Here is a 24549-nt window from a genome sequence, read left to right as displayed (position 1 = left end):
GGTAGCCCCCTGGAGTGACCGGCGGTGAGGCGGTGAGGGCTGAGGGCGACCCTTCAGTGGGTGAGTGCCTTTTGTCCTATATCCGGATCCTATTCCGGCTCAGACAGCTGCGAATCTGAGGTCTGGGGCGCGGGCCCCTCCGAGTGCATGATGGCAACGGCCAGAAACCGAAAGGATAAGCCCATGAAAGATGTGCCCCAGAAGGTGCCGGGGCAGACCACTTTGCCGACCGCGTCTAAGTCGCCGCAAGCTGAAGATAGCGAGGCACCGGTGACCAAGGCCTTCATGCTGGAATTGTTTTCCTCCATTATAGAGGACATTGTAGTTCTGAGGTTTCAGCTTGCGTCCGACCTGCGGGAGATGAGGCGTGACGTGGACGCAGTGGGGGAACGGGTGGCGACTCTTGAAGACCACGATATGGGAATGGCGGAGGATGTCTAATAACTCCAGCAGGATGTAATTCGCCTCACGGAACAGAACCTGGATCTCCAGGCGCTTGCGAGGACTTAGAGAATGGGTCTCGGCGGAATAACATTCGGATTCAAGCAGTCCTGTGGAAAGGTGAAGGGGATGATCTGCGTGAATATGTCAGAGCCCTCTTCAGTCAGATCCTAGCTGAGGAGGACCTCCAAGATATCCAACTGGGCCGTGTTCATCGTGTGGGTCATCCGCGGGGAGCCAAGCCCCCCCCCTGACATTTTGGTGTGTGTACACGACTTTCAGCTCAAGGAGAGGATCCTATGGAAAGCACGTGATCTAGCTCCCTTGCAATTTCACGACCACCACCCTGCATTTTTCCAGGATCTGGCGGACTCCACACTTGTCAAGCAAAGAGACTTCAAGCCCATCATGAATCACCTGAGGGAACAGGGTATTCCCTACTCATGGGGCCACCCGTTCAAACAAATTTTTAAATTCAAGGGCAAGTTGGTTCAGGTCCGTTCTCTGAAGTCTGCTTTTGAAATTTTAGGATTGGAGCAGGCCGCTCTTGCGCCTAGAAAGGACAGGTCACCTAATAGACAGAGAAGATGCTCCGAGGAGTGGCAACACGTTGGTAGGCCTGCCTCCACTGTGAGGCCTGACTTGTCGACAAGCCTGTTGAAGAGGGGAGCTGCGGTTGCTTCCGTGACCCTGGTCACCGGCACGCCCAGGGGCTCTTGAGGCCCGATGGCTTGGCACTTGCTGGGCCAGTAGCTGGTGCCGGAGGTGGATGTCTCTCTGATGAACGTGGCTGGTATCCTTACGTCCTGTATCAGGAATTGGGAGGGTGAGATGTTGGTGCCATGTTCCCCTGCTATTGGGGCCGGTTTAACGGACAGTCGTTTTTTCCTCTCTTCTATGAATGTTGACTCCTGTGTTCTAGGGGGGTTTCCTCACAAGTGGGGAGTGTGGGGGGTTGGGGTTAGGGGGTTCCGGGTTGTTTTTTGGGACTCTGCATCAGCTTGCGATGGAACTGGGTAGAGGTCCAGAGGTAGTTGGGGCAGGGCGGAATGAAAGGGGGTGTGTAATAAGGTTTTGCATTAGATGTCTGCTTTTTTCATGGACATGGTGATCAGAGATCTGAAGGTAGTGCGCCTCAATGTTAGGGGCCTTAATAGCCCGGTGAAAAGGGCTGCTATTCTATTCCTACTGGAGAAGGCAGAAGGGGGTGTGTGCCTGTTGCAAGAGACCCATCTCCTCTCCAAAGATGTTCGACGCATGGCTGATAAGCGCTTCCCACTCCAGCTGTGATCTTCCGGACCGAATAAGAATAACGGGGTGGCTATTCTTTTTAGTGCGCGTGCACATTGTAAAATCCTCTCCCAGGTGGTAGACATTAAAGGCCGGTTCCTGGCCGTGCGCGTGCAATGGGGGGAGATGCACTTCACAATAGGGTCCATTTATGCCCCAAACGTCCAGCAGGAGACCTTTTTGCAAGCGGCTTACTCACAGGTGCTAGCGTCACCAGACGCCCTGATTCTGGTGGGTGGGGATCTGAACATTGTGATGGAGGCCGGGGTTGACAGATCCGAGCAGCGGTCCTATCAGACAGGGGCGTTAGCACAGGGGGGGAAGCAGTGGCTCTTGGAGGGAGGGTTGCACGATGTGTGGCACGTTCAGCACCCTCAGAGCGTGATTACACCTACTACTCGGCAGCTCACAAGACCTATGCCTGTTTAGATCATTTCCTGGCTACATCCCCTCTCTTGCCTCAGTTGTCAGCAGCAGATATAGTGCTGCAATTCTTGTCAGACCATGCGCTTATAACAGTTGTCCTTACTTCTAGTGGCGCTAGGCCCCCACCAGCTGGCTGGCGCCTCCGCGATTCATTGCTCCACTCAGACTCGGTAGTTGCAAAAATCCGCGACAGTATCTCTCATTATCTTGCCGAAAATTAAGGTGGGGATATGGCCCTTGAGTCGGTTTGGGCGACTCTTAAATTGGTGGTGCGGGGCCAATTTATAGTGATTGCTGCGACATACTCCTGCCTGCGCAAAGAAATGCACGCTGAATTAGAGGAGGATATTGGGGGATTAGAGGCAATTCAAAAGAGGACTGGGGCTCCGAGGGTGTGGAGAAAGTTAGAGACCAAGAGACGCATACTGAAGCACCTTGACCTCGATAGGGCTGCCCATGCCTTACTGCGTTTACGCCACAAGTTTTATCTTTGCGGGGACAAGGGGGGGGCAGATGCTTGCGCATAGGCTGCGGGCGTGCACTCATCTGACTACTATCCAGACCATTAGGGATCCTCAGGTTACTGAGCACTCCACTGACGCTGCCATTGTGGACACATTTCGCCAATTCTACCAAACTTTATACAAGAGGGAGGGTGCGACTTCTCAGGGAGTGCCGGACTACCTCACGTCGTGCGGGGTCACACCCCTCTTCCGGGAATCGGCGGGGGTTTTGGACTCGGCAATCCGCATTGAGGAGGTCATCTCGGCTATTGCAAAATTGAAGGTAGCCAAATCCCCAGGGCCAGATGGCTTTTCCGCTATCTTTTATAAGACTTACTGTGTGGAGCTGGCTCCCCTCCTGATTTGCCTTTTTAATTCCTTTCTTGATACGGGGGCGGTAGCTCCGTCCATGGCAGAGGTGGCGATCACGGTCATTCTTAAACCTGGGAAAGACCCTAAAGAGTGCGGTTCGTATAGACCGATCTCTTTGCTCAACATAGCTGCCAAGCTGTTTGTGGGTCTGCTGGCGGTGAGGCTTAGCCCCTTGATGGACGGAATCATTGAGCTGGATCAGGCGGGATTTATCCCAACTCGACTGGGGAGGACAATACTAAACGATTGCTTCACCTCATGGATATGGTGCATCGGTCGCGGATGCAGGCTTTCCTGCTCTTGATCGACGCAGAGAAATGCTTTGACCGCGTCGACTGGGACTACCTGTTCGCTACGCTGCGGACGTTCAGAATAGGGGATAATTTCCTGAGGTGGGTTCAGTGCCTCTACGCCGCTTCTAGGGCAGCGGTCCGCGTAAATGGCTGTAGATCTGCCCCTTTCCCCATTACTAGGGGAACGCGACAGGGGTGTCCCCTCTCCCCTTTGGTTTTTGCGCTCTATATGGAGCCTTTTGCTCAGCGCGTCCGGTCTAACGTAGATATTGCCAGGATCAAATTTGGGGCTGATATTCATAAGATCAGTCTGTACGCAGACGACGTCATCCTGTCGTTAACCCAGCCTCATTCCTCCTTGCGGCTCCTCTCGGCGGAACTCTTAGCATTGCAGCGAGTACCGGGTTTTAAAGTCAACTTTTCCAAATCGCAAATCCTTAACCTTTCCGTCCCTGAGGCAGACGTACTGGACTTGGGGCAGGACTTTGCCTTCCATAGGGTACACACCAACATCTCGTACATAGGTATCCGCATGGCCCCCTCCATAGCTAAAACGGTGTCCTTGAACTATAAAGTGATGGTTGAGCAGGTTACCAAAGCCCTATCGGATTGGTCTCATCTTCATTTGGCCTGGTATGGGAGGTTGGCGGCTCTGAAAATGACTGTGCTTCCCCGCATATTATACCTCTTTCAACTGCTCCCTTTGAGCCCCCGCAGGGCACCCTAGGGAAGCTTCAGGGGCTCCTCAATAGGTTCTTGTGGAATAATAAGAGACAGCAGCTGGCGCTATCCGTAGCCACAACTACGAAGGAGGCGGGGGGGCTGGGCTTTCCCCTGCTGATAGCGTACTTTCAAGCGTCTTGCCTCAGGTACTTAGTCGAATGGAACAGGCCACTCTCTAGCAAGCACTGGAACTTTATGGACCAGACGGTTGCAGGTTGCAACATGTGGTGGGAGCTGTGGCTGCCACGAAACCACAGGGAGGTCTTTATTCCCCCCCAGTGACCTCCCCGACTCTAAAGGCATAGGATCAATTGGCGCAACGCAAGGGGTGGACTACGTTCCCCTCCCCAATGACCCCTATTGTTGACAACCCGGACTTTCCACCGGGCCAGAAGTCCTGAGTCTTCCATCGCTGTCGAGAGGAAGGCTGTTAGAGGGTGGGTTCCCTTTTTGACTTGGAGGGCCTGATTCCATTCCATCGGCTGCGTGCAGAGTTCTTCCAGCTACCGATGGCTGATGCTTTCCACTATTCGCAAGTGGCACATTGGGTGACCCAACCAACCAACGTTGCTTCCATGTCTCGGCCCTTAACGGCGTTTGAAAAATGGCTGGTCTGCAAAAAAGATGACTGGAAACTCATTTCGGAGTTGTATGAGATGATTTTGTGTCAACCTCGGCGGCAGCGTACTCCGCCACTGGTCCGCTGGGAGACCGAACTGGGATGTCCGCTGACAAGAAAGGAGTTGGAGCACATCTTCTATCGCACACAACACACGGCCTCTAACACTGCGGGCACTGAATCGGCTTATAAGGTTGCGGTCTATTGGTACTACACTCCGGCGCACATTAGGGCATGTGATGAATCCAGCAAAAAACAACAGTTGATGGACAGAATGCAAAACAATGTCATACATTCACCCCAGTACCATCATTTTTTTGCTCTCCACACCACCCAAGTTCAGACATGGCCATATGCAAATCAGCCTTGACCCTGTGCCTCATGGGAACAGTCCAGCCCGAACTGCCAAGCCATGTCTTTCCTGGACCGGAATCAAGCATCCTAGGACCGGTTTCTGGCTATCAGCCGTCATCAGCCAGGATAGCTTGACTCCAGTGGTGTGGAGAGCATGGGACTCACGTCTGAGCATACCCATCCCACTCGGGGTGACAAATGCAAAAACAACAGTTGATGGACAGAATGCAGAACAACGTCATGCATTCACCCCAGTACTGGTGGTGGGAACGTGGCCTCTCAGGGACACTAGTTGGATGCTGCGTTTCAGATCACATTACCCCGGAAGCCGGAGCATACGCTGTTGGGGCTTCCCCATTCTAAGTTCTTCCCCCTGCGCTCGCTGAAGGGTAAGCAGATTGCGCTGGCGCTGTTAGCTGCGAGGCAGGTGCTCCTAGCACACTAGGGCTCCCCGTCTGTGCCTGACCCCCAAGACTGGTTTCAAAGACTCTGGCACATCTTGGCTATGGAGCAACTCTCCCTGGGAATGGATGGGAAAGGCTCTGAATATACTAAGCTCTGGGGCCCGTTCTTACAGCTCCTATCCAAGACCTAAGGGAGGTAACTTGCCAGAAGTACTTGCAGATCCTGCAACTCATCCCCTTAGATCCAAAGGGGCTGAGCCTGTGGATTGAGTTCTGCCTTGTAGCATGAGTGGACCCTGGCGTGTGAGTGGTGCAGAAAGTAGCTGATGCGGAGTGGGGTGGGAAAGAGTTGTTTTAGAGGGGAAGGAGGTGGGGGGAGAGGGGCTTTCTTTTGTTTGCTTGTTAGTTCCTTGATAAAAGCGGAGGTCATTGCATAGGCAGGCTGCTCTACAAATCTACTTTGCCTACGCGGGGTCGTACTCCGGGATGTAGGCCCAGACGCTGTGTCATTAATATATGATTGCGCCCTGCCGGCACGTTGATGTAGGCAGCTGGGCTGTGTACCATGATGTGTTCCCGCACAATAAAATGTTTGACTCTAAAATCACAGCAGGGTTTGTCACTACAGGACAACATGGGAAAACAATTTTATTAATTTTGCGAAGGTCCTGTACGACCATATATTTGCCACTCGGTTTCTTTATGCCAATTATTGGCGAATTATATGGACTGCTCATTATTTCTTACAAAATGCCTCTTTCAACCAAACGTTTTATTTCTGCTGCAACTCCTGCTTTTATTTCTGGGCTCATTTTATACTGTCGAGTATTTGGGTAAACTGCACCTTCTTTCACTGTCACTTTTATTGGGTCAACATTTGCCTTTTTTCCTACATCTTTTCCTGTAAAATCCCAACCTTCAGAATTCAAAGTACCTGGAAATTATTTTGGTAAGTCTTCTATGGTCAATGTTATATTTTTGTTTTCCTGTTTTGCCAACATTAATTTATATATTCCATCTTCATCTGGGGTTTGAATTTCAACACCACTTGGAGTGCAAAAGATGGTGCAATTCATTTTGCACAGCAAGTCTCTGCCTAACAGGTTTACTGGACTGGAATCGCACACAACTAATTTGTGCATTTCTTGAAAATTTACTATTCTAACTTCCATTGGTTCTGTAACTGGGGTACAAATTTGTTTATCAGAAACCCCCACTACTTGGATCGCTTCTCCTGAGAGAGGTAGTTTTGGAACGTCTGCTGTTCTCACAGTAGAATGGGTAGCGCCAGTGTCCAACAAAAAGGTAACATCATTTCCCTCAACTTTTCCCTCAATATATGGACCCGACTGATCTACCGGCAAGGATGCACCAAGTACGCACTCCTTGACCTCACCTATCAGGCACCGTCAGTAGGTGTCATCTTCAAAAAATGTGTCACTCAAAAGAAATTGTGGAGTCACTGAATCTCTCCTACCACTTCCCTCCCAATTTGTGGTAGCCACACTATAGCTTGCTTTGCTTCCAGGATCTGGCATAGGTGCAAGGGGTAATTGGTTCTGTATTACCTGTGGCGACTGTTTCTTTGATACTTCATTCTGCGTCTGTGAATTCAAAGGGTTAGTTTGCATGTTGTTATTATTCAATATGGCTGTACACTCGTTTTTCTAATGCCACAACTTTCCGCACCTGTGACATGGGAATTTCATTTTAGCCTCATCTCTGTTTTAATTTCCCTTTGTCTTCCCTCTATTTCTATCTCCTTGGGCTTTATTACTTATCAACTTATTCAATTGAAGTTCCTGTTGCTCTGCTAGTTTTACTTGTGCCCACATGACTTTTTCTTCCAAATTCTTAAGCTTGTTGTCCAATACATCCTCATAATATTTTCCATATTTGAGTATTTCATCAATAGGTTTGGCCTACCAACACATCTTATGATCTTTAATCCATTGTGAAATTTCTGGTCTGAATCCAGACACAAACCGATAGATGAAATGCGTCATATCTTTGGTATCAATGTTCTCTAGACCACTATATTGTTTAGAGACTTGTAAGAGATGTTCATAATATGCATGTACAGATTAAAGCTTTATTCTGTGTAGTTCTATATATTCTAGTCCAGTCAGTCTCTTTTGGAGGTACCTTTCTTTTCAAGTACAGCATTACCTGATTGTATTTTTTCATAACCTCATCTGATGGAGCTCCTGTCTTTGGGTCTCTAGGATACTCATCACTTGGCCAATCAACTGCTATTTTGCACTCTGTCCATAAATCTACAGGGACAACAATATCGAATAATCCATCTAGATCTTTTAACAGTACCTTTGAAACCTTTACAAATCTTTCGACTTGTCTGTACCATTCTACAGGTTTCTCTCGTAATTTTGGAAAATCATTTGTAAATGACAAAATATCCTGTCGGGACCATGGGACATGTACATAACCTCCACCTGGAACTTCTCTCTTGGACACAACTTTTCCACTTTATCTGTTTCTTACAACATATACTCTGATGCAGTATTTTTCACTTGTGCCTCCTCCTTTTTCTTTGCCCACCTGACTTTCCATCTTTCTAGATCACCCCATTTTTGCAATATTGATAACAACTCTTTAATTTGCACTTTCCTTCCTGACATATTCATATTTTCCAAATCTTTATCAGTGAATTCAGCTCGGTAAGGTTTCTGTAGTACCTTTGATTTACCATTGACAATTCCCATTTCAAGAATCATATTCATTATTTTCTCATGAAATACTCTAGTGTTTCGTGTGATACTTTGACATATATACAACAATTCATCTTCGCTGAATGTGAAACAATCTTTCTAAACCCACATTTCCTGCCATCATTTCTTCTAATTCGACCCTTAATTTGAATATATCCAATGCTTTTAGCTGCAATTTTGGCTTATAAATGTCTCAGGTCCATCTCTCTAATTCTTCTGGGGTAACTACTGTTGTATTTACTGTACCTGTTGGTGTTTTCCATTCACACTTCTCTAGAGCTTCCAGGAGTGCTTTTCCTAACTGAGCTCCTTTCAGGTTCTCTTATAGGTTAATCCATAAGGGAAATTACTGACTCACACTCACTTGCTTGATCATCCACTATTACTGTTTCTTTTTCTTGGCTGTACTACAGGTGTAGTTAGAACAGGAGTTTTAGGACTAGACTGCTTATATCCATACAGAGGAACAACAGGACCAATGGTTACCAGAATTGTTACGGCTTCAGGACTCGTATTTTTATTGGGAAATTTTCTGAATTGATTAATTTCTCTGTTTATTTATTGCTTCTCGTTCCCTTTCCTGTAACACTTTTTCTAATGAAGTCTCATGTATTACTTGCGGAACCAAAGGTGGTTTAAAGAACGGTGCACTAGGATTAACTGTACTTGGCTCCTCATTATAAGGTGGCGTATTTTTCGTTAACAAATCCTCCAAATAATCATCTTCTGTATTATCGCTAATTATTAGATTTCTTGTTTTCTCAGTACTTTTACTTCTCATTTGTTCTTCTAAAGCTCAGACAGAATATAATCCTTTCACTAGCATTGATTGTCTCCATCGTTTCATTTGCTTATCTCTTGTCTCTTTGGGAAATTTAGGATAGAATTTACTCCAATTTCTGTCGCTTCTGGGTCCATCTCGTTCAAAAGCCTCAGTTTCCCATTCTTCTAATGCTTCGTACTGGGTTAATCTAGGTCTAGTGTCTAATTCATTCATGCGTGTCCTCAAATTATACAAAACTCTACCATTAAAGGTACCATGTTCTGGAAATGCCAAAACACCATCATCTTTTGTGTACTCTGTCCAATTTTCTAACCACACACAGGTGTGGTAGCCCCTTTCTACCATCATGTATGATGCAGGCGTATTTGGTGGAGGAATAATAATCCCTTCTCTAGTTTTAATCGTTTTTGTCTTTTCTAAAGAAATTCTTAATTCTTTTAAATAGCGATATTTTTCTTTCATCTCCGTACATGATGTGAGGTATTTCTCTTATACGTTGTTCTTGTGCAAAACCTCCTATCGGGTCTATTTCCTATTAATGCTGGGTCTAAATACCACATGTAACTTTATGCTGCTTTTAATTTTAAAAGACCCTCGGTTTGTTTACTAATAGACTTCCAATACCAACACGTTTCTTATTTTTCAATGACCAATCGGAAATTTGGATTCAAATAAATCTAACCAATAATTGCGTGGCTTTTGCTGTGAGACGAGTTCTCACGCTCCTGCACTCACCCCTCCTTTATAGTATTACCTCAGCTACACACCCTTGTCTCAACCAATACCAGGCTCTAGGTGACGTCAGCGCAGCGCAGCTCCGCAACTGACTCCCTTCTTTGCAAAGTAATACGAAACGTATTTCTTTTCATCCTTTACAATGCTCATTTTATTAATTAACAACGTAAAAAACATTCGCCACTGTGCCCTAAATGACTAAATTCAAAGAAAAGATTATTTGCACTCACTACGAGTAAATCCCTTCCGCTTACCCTTCACACACTACAAGTAGATCCCTTCCGTCTACCAATCATGCAAGCGTCGGAGAACCTGTTACTTCCTTGGACTTACCCTTTCTAGGTAATATAAGGCCAACGTTTTACTAGCGAACCCCTTTCGCTGTCAGTCAAGCTCAGAAGAACCTGCTACTTCTTCAGTGTGACCCTTTCTAGGTGATATTGCACCAAAGTTTTGCCAGCGAACTCCTTGCTATCAATTATTCACACATTTATTCAGAAAGTCCCTAAACAGTGCTTCCGGTTGTACCTAACCATGCACTTACTTCCTTAGGCAAGTGACCTCAACTACAGAGTGGCTTCCATTTACCACCTGTTATTCTGCCCCGGGGTTTCCAGACAAAACATAAAACATGTACGAACAGTTTTGGTTAATACAATCAATAATTAATATAATGTCAAATATTTTCAAATACGTAAAAATATTTTAATAAACCAACTAACTACAACTAACTACCTATCTTAACTAAACCCTAACCATCATGCTGCTACCAAAAGAAACTGATAGAGAAACTGATAAAGCGCAGGTTCACCTGCCCGTCTTACCATACTCACCTGTGCCCATAAAAAAAAACTATATACACAATTGAACAGGTAAACCTACACTCATATCAAAATGTTTGTGTTACATTCAGGACCTACATCATTTGACTTATCAATCCTAGTCACCAGTACGTAGAGTCCTAAAGGATGAAGGGTGTTAGCATAATAGGCAGTAATATAAACATTTTGCACTCATTAAAATAACCACTCGGAAAAAGTTTAAACTCTTTATCTATGTAAATTATTAAATGTCAGTATCCATACTACATTAACTGAAACTTGATCAATCAACAAAAACATGATTAAGGGAAGATAGAATGAGAAACTTTCATCAAGCATTGATACATAGGGAGGGAAAAAAAGGGAAAAAAATGTACAATCACGAACCCATGTTAATTACATTACCCTAGAATGGTGTGAAGACCAACCATGGCCACAGACTGGGTCAAAGGACAGAACCCCAAAGTGCAGATGCCAGCAGGAAAGAATAGGTGCAAACCAGAATCAGGACAAGTACGGACCAAATTAGATCAGGACAGGACCACCTCAGGCTAACACTGGCACCCACAGCTAACGTGCACCTTCTCTGCAGCCAACAGCCATTGGGTCTTCGAATTTCCCTTCCCAGTAACCCCGATTGGGTTGTCGATTCTTCTGACAGAGTGCTCCACCAGCACCACTGCTCTCGATCGGCTATTGAGTGCGCTGGGTCAGTGACAGGTCAGCTATTCGGACAAGTCGGACAAATTAACTAACTAAGCCTACTCTAGTTATACTATTTTCCAGGGCAGTGTACCGCCCCCAATGTTGCAAGTGTAAGGATCCCCAACTTTGATTGGACAAAAGGATGAGGAGAGGTCATCACACCATACCAAAATAAAACTTTTCTTCTAAATATTTAAATCAGCATTCCCGCCCATCAATTTATTTTTCCCATGCGTTTTTATTCCACCCATCAACTGAATGTTCTTATAGAAATACAATGTTAACACTTTGTCTTCCTCTCCAAGAGGTCAGAAGGTTAGATTCCCAGGCACATGTCAGTCAAGACTGTCCTTTTATTCATTCAATGCCATGACTTGAGTGTTTCTGGATTCTGGGGCGCATGTGCGGATGTGGGTTTCAAAATGGAGGTACATATAAATCTCAGGCCCAAACACGAGCTAGTAGCAAAGTAGAAAAGAAACAATTTTAGAACAAAGAATAAATGAATGTTCTGTATACCACTTATCTCTACTCTATTCCCACTATTTTATTTTAACTATTGCGTTTAGTGTTTAGGCAAAACAAACAGCTTAGCAAAAGCAGCGGTGCAAGCTTCATGCATGCTGTAATGCAAAGTAGTCATCTTAGTTCTAGTGCGCAGAAGCAAAAGTTTCCCTCCGAACAAGGTAGTACGTCATGTCACATGAGTATGACAGATGTATGCGCAGTAGGAAATCCCACGTAGCAGCAGCCATTTTAATGCAAGCGGATTATAGTTAGTAAAAGCACATAGACAAGCTTCCCCTAGAGGCTAATAATGTTGTGTGGTGCAATTATTAGTACACAAAACATGTCTATTATTACATTAATAGTTATTTCGAGAGGGTTGAATCCGAGCAAGTCGCTTTACATGCAAATCCTTGCTCCATAACAAGTCCTCATAAATCTGGGAATGTGTCAGAAACCATGGTAGTTGAGAGGGAACACCAACCACAACGCCCATAGAACCTCTCCCTTGCACAAAGGAAGGCAATTTGCTATTTGCTTCTTACTGCGTTCCTCTAGATTTATGAGGCCAATGAAAGCCTCGCAAAGTGGCTTTGCGTAGCTTCATAAATCTAACTTAGAGACTTGTGTCACGCATGTACCACTATGCATGGGCAAACCTGGCGAAAGGCTCTCATATATATGACCAAAAGTCTGGGTGCAACTTGAAGCTGAGAATCCCTTAACTGTACTAAATAGGATAGTAAAGAGGTTCAGGGATTGTAAGGAAAAACGAATTTACATTTATTCAATAGTAAATGCTCAGAAGAAAAAGAATCATATATTCACAGGGCTGTATTAGCTTTCCCCATTGAAAACTGAGATTCAGAATTATAGAATGTTCATATAATCTGCCTCATGAAGGGTAAACATTGGTATTAAAAATGCCTGGGATCTGGTGAGTTGAGCCCTATCAGATAGTGGAACAGAAATCACTCCCTTGGCTGCCTGCAATCACAACCTGGTGACATTTGCCAAATCCTTGAAGTAAAGTAATAAAGCAGCTTGATTAGACAAGTCTTCAGAGAAGAAAACTGTTAGACCTATCAAGCTTAGGGTGGTCTCCCCCCACATGTTTTGCTTCCTCTTCTAAATTTGTTTGCTGGTCTCACTTTTTCTGGCCTTGGGACTCAGGGATACCAAAGGGGATGATGGACGGAGTGTTTGAGCAAATCAAACACTCACCCCCAGTCAACTGATCTGGGTTTAAACTATTATCATTCTTTTGCTTACTCCACCACCCCAGTTCAGACATGTCCATATGCAAATCAGTCTGACCCTGTTCTTCATGGGAACAGTCCAGCCTGAACTGCCAAGCCTTGTCTTCCCTGGACCGGAAACAAGCATCCGGGGACCGGTTTCGGGTTCATAACCCTCATCAGCCAGGCTATCTTGAATACAGTGGGAAAGTGAACAAGGTACCCACGTCTAGGCATACCGTGCCAACTTAGGGCGAATAAAGGGATACCAAAGGGGGTGATGGACGGAGTGTTTGAGCAAATCAAACACTCACCCTCAGTCAACTGATCTGAGTTTAAGCAATCATCATTCTTTACCTCACTCGACTACCCCAGTTCAGACATGGCCATATGCAAATCAGTCTGACCCTGGGACTGGTTTTGGGTTTATAACCCTCATCAGCCAGGCTATCATCCCCTTTGTTATCGCTTTGTTTGCCCTAAGTGGGTCCCTTGCTCACGCTACCACTGGATTCAAGATAGCCTGGCTGATGAGAATTATGAATCCAAAACCGGTGCCAGGATGCTTGTTTCCGGTCCAGGGAAGACATGGCTTGGCAGGTCGGGATGGACTGTTCCCATGAGGCACAGGGTCAGACTGATTTGCATATGGCCATGTCTGAACTGGGGTGGTGGAGTGAGCTAAAGAATGGTGATGGATTAAACCCAGATTAGTTGACTGGGGGTAAGTGTTTGATTTGCTCAAACGCTCCGTCCATCATCAGCTTTGGTATGGCCTTAGGACTCGGCACACTTTACCACTGTTAACCAGTGCCAAAGTGCAAGTGCTCACTCCTTAAAGCATGATAACATTGGCTTATCCCCAATTGGCATATTTAATTTATTTATAAGTCCCTATTAAAGTGGTAATACATAGCCTGCAGCACTGATTGTGCCACCCACTTAAGTAGCCCTTTAAACATGCCTTTGGCTTGTCATTGCAGCCTGTGTGTGCTTTGATGGCTCAAACCTTCCTTTATGATACATTTAAGTTACCCTTAGGGTAGGCCCTGGAAAGCCATTTAAAAAGCATTTAAAACGCAGGACAGGTAATTTCAAGTTTTATATGTCCTGGTAGTGAAATATTCTTACATTTGTTTTTCACTAGTGCAAGGTCTACCTCTTCCATACAATAATATATATGGTGCACTTTCACATTTAATAAGCTGTAATTTCCAAATAGGAACAGATAACCAGTTCATGTTTGGTGTCTTTGAAATTATAATGAAAAATCCTCTGTTATTGTAAAGTCAGATTTTAAATTCCAATTTGGAAAACTTCACTTTTAGCTAGTTGCCATTTTCCTTCCTTAACCATTTAGTGCCTGCAGCCTGCCCCTGGTTCACGTGGCTGGATGTAGCTGGCAGTTGGTATTTGTGTAGTCTTCTGAGACAACCACACACAATAGATAGCTGAAGTGTGGAAGGATGGGCCATCATTGGAAGCAGTGGCGGCTAGTACAGATCAGGTTAGGGAGCTGAAGGGAGGGGGAGAAAGGAGGTAAAGAAAAAAGAAATGTCCCTGCGTCTCTCCAACATTGTCGCTCTGTGCACAGAAACAGAGAACTCAAGAAGCACCCAGGGTCCCTGAAGCCAATTACAACACTGCAATGCAGCATTGTGATTGGTCTGATTGCCTTAGTTAGGCACTCAGGTAGGGACTGGAAAACTAGGCATGTTCTCCACCCAAACTGTAATACAGCCTGGGTGGAGAACATTCATGCACACTTACAGAGTGCTCACCACTCCTCCCCCTGCTCTGAGACCTGAGCAGCCCAGCCCGCAAAGCTGCAGGAGCAGTAAAAAATTAAATTATAATAAAAAGTTATTATCATTTTATTTTTCCTTTATTCACACTGCTGAAAAGCAGTGGGGTAACTCTCAGCCGTCTTAGCGGAGGAGCAGCCACTGAGTGGAAGGATGGCAGGGTGGAGCTGGGCTCAGGCCTTCCTACATTTCAATAGGGTGAGTCCTGTCGCCAAACAAAGGGCTTCACATCCCCTGTAATTAGTCTGGAGCCAGGGAAGGCAGTATCCCTGTGGAATTTAATGGGATAAATTAGAAGTTTATCCTAACTTACAGAAGAAAAGAACCAGATATAAATCTTGGACCTCAGACACCACTACTTTAGTACACTTCTGGACCTGTGAATACACTACCAGGAAGAAGGACTGCTGTGGTGCTACAAGAACTACCACTCTCATGGACTGATGCCCTGCTGTGCTGACCTACTGCCCTCTTGCCTTGATAAGAAGAACTGCACCTGCATATGTTCAACCCAGGGCCGCAGAGTGACTCCAAGGGCTAGTTAGCTGGCCTCCTGACAGATCCTCAGTTAACGCATATGGTCAAGGCGTTAGACACAATCTATCACTAAATACCACGTTCCGTACTCACTCCGTCTTTGCCCGCATAGAGCACAGACCCACTGCTCCTAAAAACACCTACCACTGTACAGTATATCAGTAAGTTCAATGCATTATTGTTTGTATGTTTGTTTGTCCTTTCTTTTCAGCAGAAATGTGCCGCTAGAGGAAAAACTCCTCTACCATATAGCACACTTAGTGCGTGTGTCACATTTTGGTCTTTTAATTAACACATTTTAGACCACTCACATTGCACTATACATAGGTCCTGCAGAAAGCCATACCATTAAAGGGAGCATGGCTGAAACATGTTGACCAACTAGGATATTGGAGTTACCTTAGATCTACCACAATATCCACCTCCAGTTTTTACTTACTTCCAAGGGCCCATATATTAAAATAGTCATTTGTTTGTCAAATGGGACCCTTAGGACAGTCCTTTTAACATTCTCACACCCACAATCACTTCACTCTGACGTCACAATACCCGCTCCGCTGCATTCAGGCGTCATAGCACACCTGAGGTGCACTCGGCACCTTGGGTGGCGCCCAATCATGAAGCATGTCACCAACTAGGTTGGTAAGTGAGGGCTTTTTCAAAACATATTGTGTTTTCCTCTCAACGCATACAAACGCTAGGAGCACCTACTCCAGAGCTAGTTCCTTTTGATATTTTAAAAAATAGAGTGTCAGGTTACCATCTTGTCTGCATTAAAGAAGGCAATGAGCGGAGGTCCGCTTTTCGAACTAAGGGGCCTCTTACGATGGTGGGTGGCCATCCTAGCAGGTACGAGATCGCTCACCTGTAAGGCGTCGGTCCCGCACTCCAAATCACGATGTGACCACCACTGTGGTGGTCGCATCCAGCGATTTTACATTGCGGACAGTGCTGCTGGCTGCAGCACCGCTGCGGTGTTGGAAATTGCATGTTGTGCATTTCCATGCACAACGTGGCAGGTACATTTAGTGCCTGCCACCTTATGCATGGAAATGCTTAGTGCACATACACCCTCCCCCCACACAGAGGGGGCCCACAACTGGCCCCCGAACCCAACCTTCGCCAGCCTTTCCGAAACGGCTTTCCAGTAATTTATCAATGAGGTTCTGTGAGATTTTCTGCATGTTTGCATGGTCATTTATATTGATGACAGTTTGATCTATTTACAAAACATGACGGAATACAGAAAACATGTCAGGACAGTCTTGCAATGACTCAAAGAACATGCTCATTGTACTAAACAGGACTTTCCATACCTAAACTGTTGAGTTTCTGGGATATATCCTATCTCCAGAGGGGGTGACTATGGATAAAAGAAGGGTCCAGGAGATTCTGGTTTGACCAGACCCAACCATGGTTAAGGAAGTACAGAGTTTCTTGGGTTTCTCAAACTTTTATAGATGATTTATCACACACGTTTCTGACATTGTAAGTCATATCAACAGAAATTGATGAAAAAGGTACATTGTGAATGGTCTCAGGAGGCCAATGATGCCTTTAAATTAATAAGGAAAGATTCACCCCTGCCTCCATGATTAGACATAACATCCAGACCCCACACCGCCTTACTTTGTAGAGGTGGATGCCTCCCAGGTGGCTGTTGGAGTTTTTTTTATCACAGTGTGACAGCACCATGGGACAAATGAACTCAGTTGTTTTTAAAAAATATATATTTTTATTCATTTTTTCATAATTAGAGCACAAGTGTCGGTAACATACACAGTAGATTTTGCATAATGTCTTCTCATTATAAACAGCTTTCAATACAAGGAATTCACAAATACACAGTATTTTATCATTTAATGTCAGACTTTTCATAACTTGCCTTACACTCCTAGGCCTATTCTGAATCTGTACTATCATCTTCAATATCTGAAGGTGGATCGCATATATTGCCTCTGTAATTATTCCATGCCCCCCAGATTTTTTTCCATTTGTGGGGGCAACCCCTGCTGTTAAACACCGCCCTTTCCGTGAACATGGCGGGGTCCATATCTCCCCTTCATGCCGCCAAGGTGGGCTTCTCCGCTCTTCCCCAACTTTGTGCTATATTTTGTTTGGCCATCATAATACCCAATGTCGCCCAACTTTGTCCTGAACGGGAAAGATCATTGGGTTCCCACACATTTAAAATACAACGTCTGAGTTCCGGCAGCAATGAGATTCCCTCCGATTGAGACATTGTTCTTAATACCTGTGTCCAGTACTCAGCTATTTTGGGGCAGTCCCATATGTGGTAAAAGTCCCCTCCTCACCACATCCCCTCAAGCAGTAGGGAGGATCTACCCTACCTATTTTGTGCAGGGTGCTTCTAGTATAATATGAGCAATGTAGTATGCATAATTACACCAGACGGAGACGTGAGGGTATACCGACTTCCTTCGGGGATGCCAGTGCTTCCTGCCATTCTGATTCATCAAACTCCCCACAGTCATGAGCCCATTTTTCCCGTAAGGTCCCTGTGGGACTGGGCAGATTATTCATTAATTTACGGTAAATTAAAGATGTTCCTTTCTTTGGCAGATAGTCCGTCAGTAACCTGTCCTCCAGGGGAGACGCTTCAGGGACATCCGAGTCTGGTGGTAATGCTGTCAGTAAGGCATGTCGAATCTGTATGTATCTGAACTTTTCAGTGGGTGCTAAATCGTATTGTCGTTTTAGTGCAGCAAAGGGAATTACCCCACCATTCTCCCACAGATCCCCAATCGTCGATATCCCTATAGCATCCCAGTGATCAAAACCCTTGGTGTGCCTAAGGTTCCCTAGCCGCTTTGTGTCCCACAGTGAAGTAAGTTGTGTTAGTCTCCCCTGCCACCCCAAATTTGCCTGTGCTATATGCCAGAGTGTAAGTGTGTTGCGCAATGGCCCATACTTCCTTAGAGATAATTGTTTATCGTAAAGAGGAGCTAGTATACCAGACTCGCCCAATTGCTCTCAATCCGCTTTTAATGCCGGTTCTGATTGTGGAAGGTGTATCCACTGGTTAATTACCTTCAATTGAGCTTCACAGTAATAAAGGTGTATGTCTGGCAGCGCTATACCACCATCGTACCAGCTTCGTGTCAGCTTGGCCTATGCTATACGTGAGGGTTTATGGCCCCATAACAGGACAGAGACCTGCGCCGCAATTGTTTTGAAGTAAGAGGCCTGCACGGGAAAAAGCGTATTTTCCAAGATGTATAAAAAGCGGGGAAATGCCATCATTTTAAAAAGCACTGCCTTGCCCAGCAGGGTCAGTGGCAGTGATTTCCAATGTCGTACGTCTTGCTTGAGACGTTCGAGTGGTGGCATCAAATTTCATCTAAAAAAGTCATCAGAGCCAGCTGTGACGTGGACCCCGAAGTATTTAAACGTGGTTTCTGCAGTTCGTAGCGGACAACCATCCGGGAGGCACGGTGGCGGACCGTGAAGAACGTACATGGTGGATTTAGACCAGTTAATAGAGTATCCGGATGCCCGCCCATAGGCCGTGCAGACATCCAAAAGTGTATTTATGGAACGCCCGGGGGACATGAAGTACAGCAGTATATCGTCGGCGTATAGGGAGATCCTGTCTTCCCAGTCCGCCGACCATTTGAGGCCCCTAATAGTCGGCTCCCATCTGATCCATTCTGCCAGGGGCTCCAGTACCATGGCAAACAATAGCGGCGATAGCGGGCAGACCTGACGTGTGCCCCTTGCCAAGGGCAATCTGCTGAGATATGGACATTAGCTGTGACATGTGCCATAGGTTTCGTGTACAAAAGTCGGACCCAGGCGCAAAACCTCTGCCCAAAACCCAGGTGATGCAGCACCGCAAAAATAAAGGGCCAATGGACCATGTTGAACGCCAAATGGGCGCCTAAGGAGAGTATCACTGCCGGTTCCTGTAGATATACCACACAGGCCATCACCCCATGTAGCCGTCTTAAGTTTAGCGCTGTGTTCCTGCCCGGCATAAAGCCCGATTGATCCCTGTGCACTAGTTTGAACAGGTGCGCCGTAAGTCTTAGTGCTAACAGTTTGGCCAGTATTTTGGCTTCAGTATTCGTGAGTGAGATAGGCCGATAAGATGTACACTGATCTGCCAGTTTCCCCGTTGGTCCGGCGGGAGTTCTCCTATCTTCAGGCTTTCTTTAAACATAGCCAGCAGGTGGGGCGCGAGGGAGTCAGCCATTTTTTATATAACTCAACTGGTATGCCATTGGGTCCCACAGCCTTGCCTGACTGCAGTGCTTTCTGTCATCTGTCGTGAGTCCGCCTTCCAACAATTGTGCTTCTTCAGGGGTCAATTTGGGCATTTTAAGGTCTTTAATGTAGGACAGTGCTTCTTCCTCCGAGATTGTCGAATCTGAGGAATAGATTTTCAAAAAGTGGCGTGCTAACATGTTTACTATTGTGTGTGGGTCTGTGGTGAGATGTCCACCCTCCATTGTGAGCTGTGCTATCCATCTGTCCTTCCGCTCCCGCTTATCTAACCACGCAAGCAGTTTACCCGCTTTTTTCCCTACGTCATAAATTTTATGTTGTGCGTCAGTAAGGTGCTGTCTGGTCATAACCGTCAGGTATTCCTTGTGACGGAGCTATGCATTCTGCAAGCTGTGGGACACATCAGGGGATGGGTCAGCAGTGTGTTGTGCCTCTGCAACAGTCACCTCAGACTCTAAAGCTTGTAGTTCTGACTGTCTTTCTCGTTTATAAGTTACTATGGAGGCTATTGCTTGTTCTCTGAGAACTGTTTTGTATGCCTCCCATAAAGTGACAGAGGAGGTTACAGAACCAACAAAATCATGAATATATTACTTCGTCACCTTTTTAAGTTCCCTTCTAATCTTGGGGTTGTGGAGATATCCAGGGAGTATTGGGTAAGTCCGACGCCTATTCTGCTAGTGAAGGATGTAACTAACCATCAGTGGGGAGTGATCAGATATGCCCCTTGGTTTGATTTCTACATTACTAATATTACAAAGGCTACCCAGTGACCCCAGGAAGTAATCAATTCTGGTGAGGCTGTTTGGAACACTGGAGTGATAGGTAAATTGACGTTCAAGGGGGTGATACTTCCTCCAAATGTCCACTAGTCCCATAGCTGCCATAAAGCTCCCCAAACGTGACGTCCCCGGTGACTTTGCTCCGAGAGGGAATCTGTCCATTGAATCATCAGCCACTGTATTAAAGTCTCCCCCAAGGATCAGCTTGCCCTCAGGCAACCCCAATAAGAATGTGCCGAGATCCGGGAGGGCCACTGCTTGTAATGCAGGAGGTATGTAAACAGAAACAATATTGAGAGGTTTCCCTTCCCATTGTCCATGTATGGCGGCAAATCTACCTGCATCATCAGTTTTAACATTGCTGACAATTAAGGGGAACTGCTTCTTTACCCATATACCAACCCCTCTAGAACCTGAAGTAAATTCAGAGTGGGCCACCATTTTATACCCCCATCTATCCATAGCTTTAGTGGAGGAGCCCGTTAAGTGTGTCTCCTGAAGCAGTACAACTGCTGCCCCCCCCTTTTTATGCATTGTAAAACCTGGCCTCGTTTGATTTTATCGCCCAGTCCGCGTACATTCCACGTGAGTATGGACAGGGATGGGGTCACTATAGCGGAGCTCTCCTGCGAGTTATCTATTGAGTCTTCCCCCACTGTCATATTTAAAGGTGCTAGGACTAACAGAGACTTGTCTTTTGTAAGGAATACTCTGTGTTTCTGTGAGAAGTGACATAGCGCAAAAATATCCACAATTGCTCTTCGCATAAACAGTGAACAAAGAACTTGGAAAAAATTCACCCCCGCCATCCCCCCTCCCTGCCTCCCTGCCATGCAGACTTGAAACTGCCAGCCACCCCAACTCAGCAGAGCGCTCAGTACCCCAACCCTGAAACTTCGATAACATATAGGTATAGAGGTGGGAAAGTCCATGGAGGACCAGACACTCCCCCAGTCCCTTAGTCCCAAGCGATCAATAAGTCCATTATTGTCAACAGAAGGTGGAAGTCCCTGAGTGGCAACTATGCATGAGTGTCCCAATCAGTTTGATAAAGAAATGGAGAGATACTTCCCTTACATCTGCACAATTCAGTCGCCAGGGTCCTGTATGAGCATCCTTCCTGTTCAATTGTTTCCAGATCGTCGTCCGTGCCCCGTTGCTGTCGCCTCCTTCCCGGTCGTCCTGACCTCTCCGCCGGCCGCCATCCTCCAAGCCAGTCGTGCGTCTCTTCTGGCGTGTCGTAGAACCATGTTTTTTTGTCTGCCACTACTCTGAGTCTTGCTGGAAAGAGCATAGTTTTCAGCAGTTCATGGGACCTTAATGTCTTTTTTACTTCGAGGAAGCTTCTGCGGCGCGCCGCGACCGCCGCTGTATAATCCAGGAAGAATGAGCTCTCAGAGTTTTGTATCTGTAAAGGCGGTGCCACCTGTGCCGTCTGGAGAATAGCATATCTGTCCCGAAAATTAAACAGACGTGCTAGTACAGCCGTGGTGCGGCTCCCGGCCGTGGATGCCCTCCTGGTACCCTGTGGGCCCGCTCCACCGTGAAGAAGGCCGAGAGACCCTTGGGTTGTAGTTTTGTCTTTATGAGATCTTCAACGTACAGGTCCATGGCAGGTCCCCCCTCGGATTCCGGCAGCTCAATTATTCGAACTTTATTGCGGCGAGAGCGCTCTTCCTGTTCATCCATTTTCGCAGCCATGCGCTTGTTGTCTTCTTCTAGTTGCGTCACACTCTTAATCAGGAGCGAAGTGTCCTTAGTGAGGGATGTTGTTGCTTGTTCCACTTCGGTCACCCTTGTCGACATTTTCTGCAGATCCGCTCTTAGGAATGTGACGTCTGTTAATATTGTAGCCACCGTGGTCTGCACCTGGTGGAGTGCCGCCATCACGTCCTCCAGGGTCACCTTGGAGCCTCCGTCTCCCTCTGTGCTCTTAGCCCCAACCCCCTTTTGGTCCGGCAATGGGGGGAATCCTTGGCATACTCTAACTTGTCAAGTTTGCCTTGTGGGGGCGCTCGGTTACCTCTGTCGCTCATTGTTGGAAGAACAGGTACCCCAATTCTGCACCGCGCTGCCACTGATTCGTCGCGGATTACGCCAGACTGCGTATTGTGTAGGCCAGCGCTGAGGGACCTCCGCGTATGCTTTGTCCGTTCTTGTGGCCCTGAGTGTGTGCCGATTACTTTCTTTGTATGTCTCTGTTCTTGTTGTGTCCCAAATTAGAGTGTCTTTAGTGGTCGCTGTTGTGTGGTTCTGTGCAGCACCGTGCTGAGCAATGGATCTCCTCCGCCACTAGCTCTGTAGAAAATGGGGGGGCCACCATGTGGTACTTCGTTGTTTCCAGGCACCTTTCAACACCCGAAGGGGGCCGCCCCTCCCCTTTCACGGTCTGGGGTATCTCTGGCTGCCTTTCGACCCCAGTTCTAAGGAGTGTGTGTCCTCCTGCAGGGTTGCAAACCAGCTGTCTGCTGCAGTGGCGCTGTGGCTTCCAGCGACAGGGGCCCTTCACCCTCAAGGAGACCCCACTGCCACTTTTAGCACGCTTTTAACGCACCTCTGTCGCGCTTCCGAAGTCTTTTCTGACTGAGGTCGGCCGGGACGGGTTTACGCCAGATGCTACCACTTATGTGCCCCTCGCCTGCCGATTCACTTTACCGATGCTCCTGATGCCCCACCAGTGGCTCTGGCTGTGCTACAATGTTCCCACCATCTGCTAGTGTGGGTTTTCAATCCCGCTGCTCCTCAGGCCCTCCGGGCCGTACCGCTACTGAAGGGCCCGCTGATCATTACAGGGGGCAGGGGGGAGGCCGACAGGGGGGGAGCCACCCACACCGTCACTCCACAATGCAGGCGGATTCCAGCAGTGCCTCACATGGGCGTCCCCAGCGTTTCAGCTCACCTTCAGTCATCAGCACTGCAGTAGCCCCACTCCTGGCCAGCCGAGACGCGCACGCGCCGGGTCTCCTGTGATATTGAGCCTGCGGCCTGAGACGTGCATGCAGGCCGCAAGGGGTCGTTCGCCATTACTCCGCGGTCCGGGATCGGAACGGCCGCAGACCAAGCTCAACGGGGACCGCTTCACCTCCGCAAAGTAGGTGGGACAATTATTTGCATGGATATGTGCCCGGATTCTTGGAGGGAGTTGGTCTCACCCTCGGAGCTCCTCTATGGTGAGGCCATCTTAGTTGGCTGCAAGCCATGCCCTTGTTTTTTTTTTTTTATGTTTCTGGCAGAACAAAGGTACTAGGTTGTCAAACGAGAGCTATTGGCAATAAAATTGTGGTTTCAAGAATGGTGACACTACCTATCAGGGGCCCTGTGTGTTGTCACGATCTACACTGACCATAAGAATCTACAATTCCTCCAGTCTCCGAAGGCCTGAACCCCATGGAAAGTTGGGTGGTTATTATGTCAGTGAATTCAATTTCGTTATCACTTATGGATCAGGCACTCAACAGGTTAAGGATGATTTACAATCTAGATGGGATTGATCAAGACTCTCAGGATCAGACACCACAGAAAATTGTAGACTCAGAGCACATCATAGGTCGCTGCGACTAGGACTATTTTCTAGATAAGGTCAGGCATAGTTTGAATCCATAGGAAATAAAGTCTTAGGTGGCTGGTAAGGACTAACCCCGGGCGTAGTTGGCATAGCAGGGCTACGCGGAGGGCCACAGAGCTGAGAACAAACTCTGTGGAGCTCCGCTATGCCACCTGCCTCCCACCCGCCCTATTAACAATTGCTTACAACTTAAATAAAACAACTTTAAAGTAATTGAAAACACCTTACCTTAGCTGCGGTGTGCCTGGTCTGCCCTCCTCCTCTTCATTGCGTTCTCTGGAAAAACTGCGCATGCTGGCCAATTCGGCTCCGCCGCGGAGTGTGCAGAGATTTGCCTACTCCGCATTGTCCGCAGAGTGCGGAGTTAGGAAATCTCCGCACAGTCCACGGGCGGATAGTAGGGACAATCATGTTCACAATGGATTTCCTTATCATGGTACCATCTTGTATGTTTCCATGAAAGAATTGAGACTGGAAGCACTAACCTGGTGTCATGACACTCTGTTAGTAAGTCATCTAGGAATCCAAAAGACTTTAGCAATCTATCAGCTAAGGTATTGATGCCCTACTTTATCCAAGGATGTGCATGACTACGTTCAGACCTCTCTGATATGTTCTAAAAAGAAGGACTCCCATTCTGCTCCATCGGTTGTATACAACCCTTGCCC

The sequence above is a fragment of the Lissotriton vulgaris genome, chromosome 2_1 (assembly GCF_964263255.1).
Source record: "Lissotriton vulgaris chromosome 2_1, aLisVul1.2, whole genome shotgun sequence".
Lineage (NCBI taxonomy): Eukaryota > Metazoa > Chordata > Amphibia > Caudata > Salamandridae > Lissotriton > Lissotriton vulgaris.
This window is presented reverse-complemented; position numbering follows the sequence as displayed.